Consider the following 15,504-nt stretch of genomic DNA (forward strand, 5'->3'; position numbering starts at 1 on the left):
CCTAGAGCTGTGGTATCCCCTAGCAGGCTGTAGGCTCTTAAACCAGCCTTTTTGCTGTTGGTGGCAGAGATGTTGTGTGGGAAGGCTCAGAGGCAAGGGCCTCCTCAACTATTTAGCACCTTTGTTATCTTAGTTAGGGTTTATATGGCTAAGAAGAGACAATGTGAATGTGGCAACAAAGCAAAGTATTTAACTGGGGCTGGCTTACAGTTCAGAGACTTAGTCCATTGTCATCATGGTGGGAAACATGGCAGAGTGCAGACATGGTGACAGGGAAGTAGCTGAGAGTTCACCCAGAGAAGCAATCAGCAGGAAGAGAGAGTGAACCAGTGGGATGACTTGAGCTTCTAAAACCTCAACAGCCACCACCTGGTGACACATTTCCTCCAACAAAAAGGCCACATCTCCTGATAGTGCCACTCCCTATGAGCTGATGGGGGCATTCCATCCAAACACCACATTTGTGCTCTTCTTGATCCTCATCCCTTCCGCAACCTCAGCATCCATCCCTTGATACAGAATGAAGAGGATTCATTATAGGGACATTGTAAATTATAAGAAGGATGTAACTCCTAAATTCAATGAGAAAATATCCGCCACAAACACATTTTATGAACTAAAAAGTGTTGTACTCGTGTGGATCATCATTAAGACTTGAAGAGCTTGGAAATAAAAGGCTCTTGAAGCTGATAGCGCTTGTTACGGATTACAGTATTCCACTCTGGCTTTGGAAGCACAACACGGCAGCCAACCGTGGCACACAGGGCACAGAGGTCACTTGCACTTCCCATCCAGTACTAATGATTCTTGCAAACCACCAAGGCTGAGCCTGGATGTCTGCTCAGAAGCAGGCATGTTTTTTATTTTGATTTATTTCAAAGTTTGAAAAAACGATATACTGGCTACTCTCAGGGTCCATAGGGAGTTGTTGGAATTCCCTTCCTAATTAAAGATATTAGCAGAAGAAAAGGCATTCCATTCTATCCCAGGCTCATAGCTGGGCAGGGATGAGGGCTGCCTGGAAGAGGGGCCCTGATGTGGACCATGGTGCCACAGTGGCTAGGGCTGCCTTCCTTTTTGTGCCTCTTGGGAGCTGTGCAGACACGGGTGTTTTGAGGTCTGTCTCTTTGCTGTGACATCTAGTTCTGTTGCTTTATTTTTCTATCCAGGACTTAAGCTGGAAACATCATTTCTGGAGGTCTAGGGACACAATTTCATACAAATTCATTTCTCCCCCATTGTGTGTGTGTGTGTGTGTGTGTGTGTGTGTGTGTGTGTCTGTCTGTCTGTCTGTCTGTCTGTCTGTCTGTCTGAAATGGGCTCTCACTGGTCTGGAACTTGCCAAGCAGGTTAAGCCAGCTGGCTAGTGAACTCAGGACTCTCTCTGTCTCTACTTCTCCGGGGCTAGGATCCCTGCACACAACACCTTGCCCCCAACGCCCCCCCTCCAGTCACTGGGAATCAAAGCAGGGCCAAGGCAAGCATTTTGCCCACTGACCCATCTCTACTCCTGCTTCTACTTTCTTGTCCGATTCAGGCCAGCAAGAATTTATCAAGCAACTACTCTGGAAAGCCAGCCCTTTGCCTCCACTGTGAACAACAGCTGAGCCTAGTCTTGTTCCACACAGGAGCAAACATATCCTCTGACCCCCAGAGTTACCAAAGCCAAGTCCCCAAGCCCACCTTTGTTTACCACTGTGGGACCTCTAGGCTGTAGCCTGGTACTCACGGATAGTCCTGGGAGCTGGGAAGTCTGACAGTGAGAAACCAGCACTACACATCTGGGGAAGGTCCCCTGCTCACCGATTTTGACTTTCCCGCCATATCTTCATGTGGTAGGAAAGGATGGGGTAGGAGCTGACATTGGGGCAAGAGATAAATTTCCTACGGAGCTGTCCTCTGCAGAGGGGAAGCTGGGTTAATCTAGAAACAGAGGTTCTCCCTGCATTAGAACACGGGTGAAGCAGGTGGCTCCTAAGTATTTCCCCGGTGTACCCACTGTAATGCTAGCGTCGGGGCATTGTGCCTTAGCTAGCAGAATGTCCCTGGGCAAGTACTGAGACCCTCTGATTCTCCATATTCCATCTGTAAATGAGGAAGGAAATCTTCCCAAACCCAAATTCAAGTACTGGGGGGTGGGGGGGTGTGATAAAGTATGTTAAGCCCCTGCCCCTTAAAGCTTGGCTGGCACACATAGTAGGGATATAACAAACCCTTCCCCCAGGTCTCTGATGAGAATTTTTATTTTTATCCAAAATAGTAAGGACCCATTTATAGAAAGACCAAACAGAGGGCAAAGAATTCAATCTCAAGGCAGAGAGATTCTGGCTGCCATTTAGTCCAACTTCCAGGAAGTTTCCCAGCTGCACCTTCCCTCTGACAGCCCAATCTGCCTTTGTGGCCCTACATCTTGGCTGCACTTCTGGGAGGCTGGTACCGGTTCCCAGTGTGCAGAGGAGTACTGCGCGCCCTGCTTCAGGTCCGGGAAGTACACCGTGTCGTGTCCAGCTTGGGCTCCAGAGAGCCGTGCTACTTGTGTTCTGGACGCTGAGTTTTATGGTGCAATATTAACGGGGCTGTGCAATCGTAGAGGCAGTAAATCTTTCTCCAGCCTCCCGCAGAAGTCATTGCCACACATGCATAAAACGGCCCCGCTGAAGAGAGTTCCAGCCCGCTCCTCAGCTCCCTTTCCACCAAGTAAGCATTCCTATAAAGACGACTCTGGCGCCCAGATGGTCTGTGGGAGGAAATCACCAGCAGCTCCTCAGCCGCCTCCCTGTGCCAAGACACACAGAAGGTCTATGTTTCACAACGGAAAGGTAAGTGCCCAGGGTAATAAAAGCACCTTTTATTTCCTTCCCTCTTTCGCAGTAGTTGGTTTTAGTCTGAATCTCAGCAGATGCTTGACAGGCATTAAAGGCAATAGTTCCCTGCCCCCCCCCCCAAATGTTTTTGTTTCCTTGAACTGAGTTTGCTTAGGTAAGCTAAGGCTGCTCTCCACGGGAAGGCAGAAAGGTTGAGAATGGTCATTGTGTTTCTACTGGGAACAGTGGCTCTGTGGGGACCCTGGCTCATCACTTTAGAGAGCCACTTTCTTCTCTCTCTCTCTCTCTCTCTCTCTCTCTCTCTCTCTCTCCTCTCCTCTCCTCTCCTCTCTCTCTCTCTCTCTCTCTCTCTCTCTCTCTCATCTTCCAGGTTCTAAACTTGATTTAAAACAACAACAATAATAACAACAAAAACAATCTTTTTTTCATTTTAAGTACCAATCCCAGTTTTTACTCCCTGCCCTCCTCCCATTCCCTCCACTTTCTCCCCACCCCACCCCCATCCACTCCTCAGAGAGGGTAAGGCACACTGCTCTGAGGAAGGTCCAAGGCCCTCCCTACTATATCTAGGCTGAGCAAGGTAGCCATTCAAAGAGAATGGGTTCCAAAAACCCTAGTACAAGCAGTAGAGATAAATCCTGGTGCCAGTGGCCCCTCAGTCTACCCCAGCCATACAATTGTCACCCACATTCAGAGGGACTGGTTTGGTCCTATGCTGGTTCCTTCCCTGTCTGGCTGGAGTTGGTGAGCTCCCATTAGCTCAGATAAGCTGTTTCAGTGGGTGACCCCATCATGGTCTTGACCCCTTTGCTCATATTCTCACTCCTCCCACTCTTCGACTGGACTTTGGGGGCTCAGCCCCCTGCGGGTCTCTGCCTCTGTTTTCATCAGTTGCTGGATGAAGGTTCTCTGGTGACATTTATCAACCTGACTACAGGACAAGGTCAGTTTGGGCACCCTCTCCATTTTGCTTAAAGTCTTATCTGGGGTCATCCTTGTGGATTCCTGGAAATTTCTCTAGTGTCAGGTTTCTTGCTAAGCCCCATAATGGCTCTCTTTATCAAGAATCTCTTTTCTGGTTTTCTGTCTCTGTCCTTCCTCCATCTCAACTATTCCATTCCCCCAAATTCTCCTCCCCCCTCCCCTTCTCCCCTCCTCCTTCCCTCTGCCCTCCCTTCTCCCCCAACCCCCATGCTCCCAATTTGTCAGGAGATCTTGTCTATTTCCCCTTCCCAGGTGGATCTGAATATGTTTCTCTTAGGGTTCACCTTGTTACTAGGATCATGGACTATAGGCTTGTTATCATTTGCTTTACAGATAGTATCCACTTAGAAGTTAGTACATACCATGCTCATCTTTCTGGGTCTGGGTTACCTTACTCAGGATGGCTTTTTTTTTAAGTTCCATCCATTTGCATTAAAATTTCAAGATGTCATTGTTTTTTTTTTACCACTGAGTAGTACTCCATTGTGTACATGTACCACGTTTTCTTTATCCATTCTTCAGTTGAGGGGCATATAGATTGTTTCCAGGTTCTGGCTATTATAAATAATGCTGCTGTGAATACAGTTGAACAAATGTGCTTGCAGTATTAGCATCCTTTGAGTATATGCCCAAGAGTGGTGTTGTTGGGTCCTGAGGTAAGTTGACTCCCAATTTTCTGAGAAACCACCATACTGATTTTCAGAGTGGTTGTACAAGTTTGCATTCCTACCAGCAATAAAGGAGTGTTCCTCTTAATCCACATCCCCTCCAGCCTAAGCTCTTATTGGTATTTTTGACCTTAGCCATTCTGATAGTGTAAGATGGTATCTCAGAGTCGTTTTGATTTGCATTTCCCTGATGGCTAAGGATGCTGAACATTTCATGAAGTGTCTTACAGCCATTTGAGATTCTTCTGTTGAGAATTCTCTGTTTAGATGTGTACCCCATTTTCAAATTGGATTATTTAGAATTTTGACACAGACCTTGAAAAAACAATACTCAACTTCATATTTTTAAAAAAACCAAAGAACTTAGGATAGCCAAAACAATACCATTCAATAAAGGAACTTTCAGAGGCATCACCATCCCTGACATCAAGCTCTTTTATAAAGTTACAGTAATGAAAACAGGCTGGTACTGGCATAAAAGCAGACAGGTAGACTAATGGAATCGAATCAAAGATGTGGATATTAATCCACACACCTATTAACACCTAGTTTTTGACAAAGAAGCTAAAATTATACAATGGAAAAAAAGAAAGCATCTTCAACAAATGGTGCTGGCATAACTGGATGTCAACATGTAGAAGAATGCAAATAGACCCATATCTATTCCCATGCATAAAACTCAAGTCCAAATGGATCAAAAACCTCAATTTGAATCCAATTACATGGAACCTGATAGAAGAGAAAGTGAGAAGTAGCCGTCAATACATGGGCACAGGAGACCACATCCTAAATATAACCCCAATAGCACAGACACTGAGAGCAACAATTAATAAATGGGACCTCCTGAAACTGAGAAGCTTCTGTAAAGCAAAGGACACAGTCAATAAAACAAAAAGGCAGCCTACTGAATGGGAAAAGATTTCACCCACCCCATATCAGACAGAGGGCTGATCTCCAAAATCTGTAAAGAACTCAAGAAATTAGAAAGCCACTTTCTGAAGTCTGGGAATGGAAGAGAAAGGCACAGACACCACACCCAAAGGGGCAGAGAAAATGTCTGTTGTATACGGCATAATAACCAGGCTAGCTTAATATGAAACAGCAAATTTTAATGAAGGGATAGCTTATAACACCAGGGATCCAGTGATGGGCAGGAAATACAAAAAAGGGCCTGCGGGGCTCAAGCCTGCCAGATTTATATGTAAACATTAGCCTGAGGCGAACACGGCCCCCATTGGGCTGGGCCTCCCCTACATCTCCCCCTTTTGTCTAAATAAGACAGAACTAAGCTAAATACAACTATATACAATAGTAACAAATAATAAATATAACAAACAATATATAACAAAAGTTTTGCTAAACATTCTATCTCAAGGAGTCTAAATAATGTAGAATAACTACAATTATCTAATCTTTAACTTCGTTAAAGATCTGAGAAGGGAATTAATATTACTTAACAAATGAGAGATATCCAAAATGTGTAACAAATGACAGAGACAACTGACTACCTGGGCAATCACCCAACGTCTTGTTTGTAATGTTGAGTCAACCAACTTTGGCTAAGGCATAATATACCTGACATACCATTATTAAAGGCAAGGAACTTTCTTAGAACTATCCTACCCTGTCTTGGCAAGATAAGACAATCCTGCTTTATCCATTTATGGATATTTTGTATCTTTGTCAGTAGTTGAGGTATGGGCTTTTCTTAACCCAAGGCCAGTTCTGCCAAGAAGACAAGCTCCTAGTGGAGTGTCTTTGGTGCTCAACATTCTCTCGGGAGTAGAGAGGTGTTGCCAGGAGTGATTGTGTCTCGTTGGCACAGAATTCTAGGTTAGATTAAAGGCCATTTTTCTACAGCTCTTCAAAGAGGCTGAAGATTATACTATCTATATTAAATATAATCTTTATTTTTATATATAAATATATACATAAATATATATTTAGATTATATATCTAAAAAACCTGATTAACCTAAAAATAAATATGACAAACATAATTTTCAATACCTATCTAACTTGAAGACTAAGAGAATAAACAACTGCAATATATGAAGATAATGATCTTCAACTATAAACAATGTCATTACATATCAAATGTAAACAATGTTATTATATAAATAATATCAGAGGTAGAAATGTACATTGTAATATGGTATATGTATCAATACAATATAGACAAAGTTATAAGCATACTCTTATACAAAAATAAAGGTAGGAACACTCACATTCAATATTTAATATATCAATATACAAGAAACAGTACCAATACAATTTTCTAAAAACAGTAATTCACAAATACCAATCATCCCATCAAACCAGTTAATCCCCCCCTTTTTTTGAAAATGCCCCTAATTCCATAAAATATCTCCCCCATCCCCTCAACCCTGGACCAACCAATAAATGATGTCCCTAACCCTGAGGGCAACCTCTGTTGGGAGAGGGGACATCGTCCTCTAAGATTGCTTCTAGCTGACATGGGGGTGATGTTCTTTTTAGGGGTCCTGTGAAAGCAAATGATGGTAAAATTTCCAAATTAACCTTTGACCTAAGAAAATTGTAACTAGTCTCTGAGCGTTTTGAGATGGTTCAGCCAGAGTGTTGTCAAAAATGTGCACCATTTGAAATTGTCTCGTGTAGTTGGTACCAAAAAACAGGTCTAATTTTAACGCTTAAAAAACATTCATGATGTCATAAAAACCAGATTGAGTTGATGTCGTGGGGCCCTATCTTTATCCTGGAAACTTTAAAGATTACTGTAGGAAAATTTGTTGTTTGTTATGGGAAATTTAAACATCAACAACAAAGACATATAGTGACATATAAAGAAAGACACAGATATGAGGAAAGGCAAAGAAAGTATATCAAGTATATCATTAATTTTTACCTGTAATGACCTTTTCCTGCCAGCAGATGGTTGTGGTGGCGAAGTACATGTGAGTCCAGATGGCAGGAGTCAGAGCTGGTCTGAAAAGTCTACTCAAAACCCAAAACTGAAAGTTAACTCTAAGCAGCAGTGGGGAGGGCCAGGAAATGGGGCAGAGCCAAGGCCAGACTCAGCCATCCGGGAGGGGACACAGAGCAGTCACGTGCACGGAGTGGTGTTGTGTACTGATCATGCTGTTTTACTGCTAGGTGCTGGGCAGGGGGGGGGGGGAGGCTGAATACAGAGGCGCTTTTACCATTGTTGCTAGATCAGAGCAAGTCTGGTGGGCGGGGTGGGACCAGACAGGCAGCAGGCTATGGCGTGTGTGGGCTGAGTGGGGTCACCGATCTGCCTAGCTGTGACTGTACTGTGGTCCGGGCCAAGTCGCTGATGAATGTGCAGCTGGACAGGAGTGGGGGAAGGGAAAGTGAGCCAGAAGGGTGCTGTGAAAGCTAGCGGGCTATGCTTGCTAGAGCCCAGTCCTGCTTCCTGAGCTCCTGTAGCTGACTTGCTCCCAAAGGCTGGGAAAGATCGAGCTTGCGCCCCTGGGCTGCGCAGGGAGCAGAGAGGGGGTGGCAAAAAAGCCCCACGTTGGGCGCCAAGTGTATACAGCATAATAACCAGGCTTGCTTAATATGAAACAGCAAATTTTAATGAAGGGATAGCTTACAACACCAGGGATCCAGCGATGGGCAGAAAATACAAAAAAGGGCCGGCGGGGCTCACGCCCACCAGATTTATACATAAACATTAGCCAGAGGTTAACACGCCCCCCCATTGGGCTGGGCCTCCCCTACGCTGTCCATGTAGAAAGATGTGCTTTGTTTGTTCAGCCAATACAGTAGTATACAGGGACAGGTGACTTACATATTTACATACATCAGAATTTATTGTGCATAGCTTTGAGGTTTGGTGGGGGTCTCTTCCTCATAGAGAGTTGATCTGACTGTATCCTCACTTGGGAGGGGATCCACAAGCTCCTTCTGCTCTCTTCTTAGATGGGTGAAGTCCCATCAGGGCTTAACCTCTCATGACCTAATAACATCCCCTCCAAGCCCTCAGCTCTTTCTTAAATTATTTATTCATTTATTACTGGGGGTGTGTATAGACCGATAAGACATAAATCATATGTGGGGTGCAGAGGATGTGCCTATGGACTTGGTTCTCTTCTTTATTTCCTGAGGGCTCCAAGAATTTCCTTTCTCACTTTGTTTCCTTTCCATCTGCCGTCTCTTTCTCTCTCCTCTGTTCCTTTTTTCTTTCTTCTTCTCGCTGTTCTTTTCTGTCTCTGTATCCCTCCAACTGTTCCTTTCTTCCTCCTTGTTTCTTCTTTTTTCTCTCCTCTTCTCCATCCTCCTCTTCCTTTTTTAAAACATTTTTGTTGTCATTTTGAGTTACGGTTTCACTATGTAGCCCTTGTTGTCCTGGAACTCACTCTGTAGACCAGGCTGGCCTCGAACTCACAGAGACCCGCCTGCCTCTGCCTCCCGAGTGCTGGGATTAAAGGTGTGTGCCAGCATGCCCCCACATTACTTCTTTCTTCTTGACTTTCTTTTCCACTTTGTCTGTCTCTCTCAGTCTCTGTCGTCTGTACACACAACACATATACTGAATAATTCCATGGCTTGACCCTTCTGAAACTCATTCATAAAAACTGGGGGAAAGGTTAGGAGATCCCCAATAGTCTTACCCTGATCTGTATCCAAGCTGGGAACTGAGCTCTTCCTCACTGTAATCCACTGGTGATGGAGGAAGGTCATTGGTTAATTAAATAAAGAAGCTGCTTGCCCTGATAGGTTAAAACATAGATGGGAGGAGTAAACAGAGCAGAATGCTGGGAGGAAGAGGAAGTGAGCTCAGAGACTCGACAGCTCTCCTCTCGGGGACAGACGCCTCAGAGAGTCACGATGCTCCACTCTTGCGGGCAGAGGCAAGAGCTCTGCTCTCTGAGGCACACGCGATGAAGCTCCAACCCAGGATGGACGTAGGCTAGAAGCTCCCTGGTAAGCCACCTTGTGGGCTACAGCAGATTAATAGAGATGGGCTAGTCCACGTGCTAGAGTTAGCCTAGAAGAGGCTAGATAGAAATCGCCAAGCAGTGATTAAATGAATACAGTGTCTGTGTAATTATTTCGGGTAAAGCAAGCCATGCGGGCGACAGGGTGCCGGGGACACAGCCTCGCCACTCTTATTACTACACACTGGGGATAAAATGATACTGCAATGCTTGCTGACAAAATACCAAGAGAAACAATGTAAAGGTTCATTTGGGTTCCTCTTATGTCAGTTCCAGGGTGCAGTCTGGGATGTGGTAGAGAAGGTGTGGGGGTTGGACCTTGCAGTGGATGCTCACATCTCATCCATTGTCAAGGAGCAGAAATGCCCCTTTTCATCCAGTGGATGATCCCAGCCTCTACAGTGATGCCACCCACGTCTAGGCTAAGCCTTCTCATCTCAGTTAAGGCACTGTAGAAACCTCCTCATGCCACGAGGTTTGTCTTTTCAGCGATTTCAGAGTCTCTCAAGTTGATTACCAATACTAGTCATTGCTGTACTCCTTCCCCAGCGGCAAACTCAGCTGTTGTTGATTAGAGATCCATTGAGGTCCTCATCAAAAAGTGTCCCAGGATGCAACGGGGGACTGGTACATTTATTCTGCCCACAGAACAGAGTACGGAACCACAGTGCACCTTGTGAGAACTCCAGAGCAGAGTTCTCAGGAGCACAGATATACCTGGCCTTGCACTGCTTGGCTCAGAAGCCCCTGTAGCCGCTATCATGGGCAGCATGGCCTACTTACTGAAGGAAGCCATCACCATCCAGAATTCCCTCCATGAGGGAGTTCAGTTTGGTTTCCAGAACCCATGGACAGCCAGATGGGTAGCACACGTCTACAGTCCGATTGCCCCTAAAGGCAACTGAGAGGTGGTCACAGGACAATCCCCCAGCTCACTTGTGATCATACGCAGGGATGATCAAGAGACCCTGGTAAAACAAGGTAAAAGATGGGGAATCACAGCTGAGGTTGTGTTCTGACCTCCACATATATACTATGGTATAACCTCTCCCTCTCTCTCTCTCTCTCTCTCTCTCTCTCTCTCTCTGTCTCTGTCTCTCTCTCTCTCTCTCTCCCACACATACATACATACACACGTGCATGCACACACGCATGCATGCACACACCAAAGGGAAAATAATGTAGGAATTTTTTTTTCTATCAGCATTACAGTATTTGAATATTTCACAGGAAGAGCAGAACAGCGACCATTGCTTGGAAAAGCCCAAGTCCTAGCATGCAAAGTCAGCAGGAGTTTGGGGGAGCACTGTGGAATCCTGGGATAGAAGGTGAGACCCAAAGTGGAAGTACCCCGTTTGCAGCTTTACTGCATCTGAGTGGACATCCTAGCTGTGTCCCTTGACCCCCTGCTCCTGCCTTTGTGCCCTCAGCAGAATAAGGAAGGTGTCACACAAATCCAAGACTGAGAAAGGGCCATGCAGGGCATTGACACAGAAGATGAAAAGGACCCCTTTCATCGTCCTGAATCCCAGCTACTCTGCATGCCTGGAACTTATGGGAACAGTGGACTGAGCAAGCTTGGGACTGTAAGACCTCATTTGTAGACACTTTCCAAAGCCATTCTCTTAAGTGGAGAGCCTTGAGAGACAGAGATCCAGGTGATCTGGGAACAGCCCAACCCAAAGCCTCCACTGGACAGAAGCCCAGTGTGAACAGTGGTCGCTCTTCTTAGGAAGACCTCTGGCCCTGAGACTGACAGTGTCTGCATGGTTAACAACCAGCCTGACTCCGGGCTTGGAAAAAAAAAAAAGCAGGGTGTTGCCATGACAACCCCTCATAAGTAAGTTTTCCCAGGAGGAATGACAAGGCCAAGGGCTGGGCTGGTATTTCCCTTCCCTTCAGCAAGTCTGAAAGCAAGGTAAGATGTCTCTGAATGGCAGCAGGAGCGTAGGTCCTACCTGGGGCACACAGGCCCTGCCTGGGTTACACAGGTGGTAAGTGGCAGCTTTGGCACACTCCCTCACCTGCTCCTCTCTCTACACTAGGCCCTTCTGCAACACATCAGACGTCTTGACAAGACTGTCTGTTGCGCACGTGCCTCCCGTTGCTGCTGGATCAGATATACACATGCCTGATTCCCTGTCACGGTCCTAATGAGATTTCCATCACCATGGTCATTAAGATCCAGGTCCTTCACACCTCGTCTTTTCCTTCTGGGGGAGCAGCCTTTGAAACCCCATCTAGAATCGGCCCCAGGTCCTCTGTTTGCCCGAAAGGGGCAGAGAGAAAGAAACCCTTTTCTCCCTGGTTGAACTGTGAGACAAGCCTCAGGCTTCAGGGAGTCATGTGTTGCCCTTGCAGAAGGTCACGTTGCAGGAGGGAGCCTAACCCAGACACAGAGAGATGCAGAGCTTGTTGGTAACCAGTGCAAAAAGAGACTCGAGGTAGCATCTGCGTCCCCAACCCAGTGGTCTTGGCCCCTGTTCTTCTGTGGCTGGTTATCGGTTTACAGAATGACACTTGCATGGCTAGCCTGTCTGTGGGATCCACATTTCTGCCATAGCACAACCGCCTAAGGTAAATTGCCACACCCTCTCTCAGGGGATCTATCTTCCCTTTGTTCCTCTGGTTTGAAAGTCTCCACCTTTCAGAGGAGATTCTGAGACAACATAAAAAATGAGCAGGGAGCCATGTTTTGTGGACACCCATGCTGTCTAAACGGAAACAGAGGAGGAGTGGATGGGAGGGGCAGAGTGGAGGGGGTGGGGTTTGGAGGAGAGGAGGGAGGGGAAACCAGAAGGGATGTAAAATAAATGAAAAAAATAATAAAAAGAAAAAAGTAAGCAGGGAGGAATCTAGGCACAGGGGTAGTGAGACTGGGTTTCTCGAGGGATCCCTGAAACACGCACTGTGTAGCTATTCACCACCTCTGGGACTAGGGGCTGGGAACAGTGGCTCAGCCCACTGCCTGGAAGCTTCCTCCTCTGCAGACTGAGAATGCAAAACACTTTTCTTGCAGGGTCATTGTAAGAAGCAAACGAGACAACACTTTGGCGTCCAGGGAAAACAGTGGTTTGGCTAGTTGGTCGGAATAAGAAGAGTCTAGCCCCCAGTCCAGCCCAGGTCCTTAGATAATGTTTGGAGAATACAATGGTGGAAGCCCGGAAGAGCCCCTGCCATAGACTTTGATGATTCTATTTAGAGCAGATGGAACCAGAGACTGGGCATTACCCAGGATACCACCAGGGATTGGGGCAGAAAAATCACCATTCTTTGATTCTGAAAACAGGGCTGGGAGTGAAAGGCTCCTTCAGTACAATTGGATCCACAGAGTGAGGTCTTCCCAGGCACCAGGGGAAACACTGGACACAGAGGCTGATGATGGAATCTGTCTCCAAAGCAAAACCCTATGGAACTTTTACAAAGCCTGCAACTGGGGCCTGTTAGCGATGAGTAAGAAAGGAATGCCGGGAAATCAAAGCTTTGAACAACAGGAGGTGACCTTTCGACTGCCAAAAATAACAACGAACAAACAGACAAACAAAAATCAGGTGACAGAACTCTCAGTTTGTCTAAAACATACAAAATTAGCCCCGGAAATGTACACAGCTGTGACACTGGCTGTCAACTTGACAGGACCTAAGGATCACAGGGAAAATGAGTCTTTGGACATGGCTGTGAGGGGTTTTCTCGATTAGCTGAGTAGGAAGACCCACTCTAACTGTGGGCTGGGTGGTGCCGTATCAAGGGCTGGGTCTGGGACTTAGTCAAAGGTGAATAAAGAGCACTCTGGCTGCTACCTGCTGCGGCTGTGACAATACAGACTGGCTCCTGTCTGCTGCCACGCCTTCCGCCCTATGGTGGTTTAAACAGAAATGGCCCCCATAAGCTCACAGGGAGTGACACTATTAGGGGGTGTGGTCTTATTGGAGTAGGAGTGGCTTTGTTGGAGGAATAAGCCAATGTGTGGGTAGACCTTGAGGTCTCCGATGCTCAAGCCAGGCCAGTGGCTCATAGTTTCTTCCTGCTGCCTGTGGATCCAGATGGAGAACGCTCAGCTGACTCTCCAGGGCCAAGTCTTCCTGCGTGCTGCCCTGCTCCCCACCATGACAATAATGGACTAAACCGCCAAACTCTAAGCCATCTAAATTAGGTGTTTTCCTTGATAGGAGTTCCTGTGGCCATGGTATCTCTTTACAGCGATAGGCATCCTAAGATACCACGATGAACTGCATCCCCTTGGAACTACAAGCCAAAATCAACACTTCTTCCCTTGTTACTCTTATCAGGGCATTCTGTCAGCAGCAGGAAAAGTAACTAAACAAACAAAACTACCCTAAAAATATAAAGATATACAGAATAAAGCATAAAGGCGATACCTGTTTATGTTTCAACACTTTTATTAAACTCCGAGAAGTAGATGACTTTTAAGAAAAACATGGATTGTCTCAGCTGGATGAAAAATTAGGAAAAGTATTCTAGAGAGATGAACAAGTAGTTAAGCACTGCCTTTACAGATGACCTGAATTCAGATCCTAGGACCCACATTGGGAGACTCACAATCATCTGTAACTCTAGCCCAGGGGGAATCCTCGATGCCCTCTTCTGGCCCCCAAAGGCACTGCAGTCATCCACGTAAACCCACACACAGATGCCGCGGAATAATCCTTTTGTACACTGTGAATATGTATTACTCTCATTGGTTTAATAAAGGGTCAATTGGTTAATAGCTGGGCAGGAAGAGGTGAGGCAGGAAAGCCAGACTGAGAGAATGTTGGGATGAACGGCCAAGTCGCCAGTCAGACACAGGCGAAGTAGGAGGTGAACATGCCATGTGGGGAAAAAGTACCATCACATGGCAGAGTGTAGATAAGAAACATGGGTTGATTTCAGTTGTAAGAGCTGGTTAGTAACAAGCTTAAGCTATCAGTCCAGCATTTATAATTAATAATAAGTCTCTGTGTGGTTATTTGGGAGTTGGCTGGTGGGATAGAGCTGACTGGCAGGACAGAAAGGTCCACCACCTACACACACACGAACATAATTTTTTTCCGTTTATTTATTTATTAAAGATTTCTGTCTCTTCCCTGCCACCTCCTCCCATTTCCCTCCCCTTCCCCCAATCATGTTCCCCTCCCTTGTCAGCCTATAGAGCTATCAGGGTTCCCTGCCCAGTGGGAAGTCCAAGGACCACCCACCTCCATCCAGGTCTAGTAAGGTGAGCATCCAAACTTCCTAGGCTCCCACAAAGCCAGTACGTGCAGTAGGATCAAAAACCCATTGCCATTGTTCTTGAGTTCTCAGTAGTCCTCATTGTCCGCTATGTTCAGCGAGTCCGGTTTTATCCCAGGCTTTTTCAGACCCACGCCAGCTGGCCTTGGTGAGTTCCCGATAGAACATGCACATAATTTTTAAAAATATTTGAAAAGTAGGAAGTTTACACCATGAAATCAAGGGAGAACATTATCAAGGATTTTACTCCAAAAGGATGTGGCATCTGGCTTGGAATCAGCTCTTCCAAACTTTTCAGGTTCAGGGAATACTCTCGGTAGATGAGCTAATTTAAAACATTGGGAAATGCTTTCTGTATTAGAAGGCAGACTCAGCTACCATGAAACCATGTAAGACTTTTAAACCATGGCTGCATCCAGTGGTTTACTAAAAGACTCCTCCAACTTATTTGAGAAATGCAAGAATTTGAGATGGCAAACCATAATTGTAATATTAGGGAAGTTTTAATTTAATTTATCCTTTCAATTTCTCAAAAAAGAAAATGAATGAGTTCCCAATTGTCAGTACAGTGGATATAATTCAACATACCACAGTCTCTGACTTTTTTTTAAAAAAAAGTTACAAAAGCCCCCCTTTGCATTAAGTAAGCCAAATTATAACCAAAAGACAAATACTGTATGTGCTCACTTATGTAATAGGGCGGTGTCAGCTCAAATGGGGTCGGGGGAGACGGGAAACTGTTTCATGTGTAGAAAGTTTCAATTATGCATGAGGAGAAATTTTTAATAATGTGTCACACAAAGTAAACAGGCTTCAATCTACTGCACTGTATGCTTAAAGTCCTTATGATGTT

The sequence above is a fragment of the Microtus ochrogaster genome, unplaced genomic scaffold (assembly GCF_000317375.1).
Source record: "Microtus ochrogaster isolate Prairie Vole_2 unplaced genomic scaffold, MicOch1.0 UNK10, whole genome shotgun sequence".
Lineage (NCBI taxonomy): Eukaryota > Metazoa > Chordata > Mammalia > Rodentia > Cricetidae > Microtus > Microtus ochrogaster.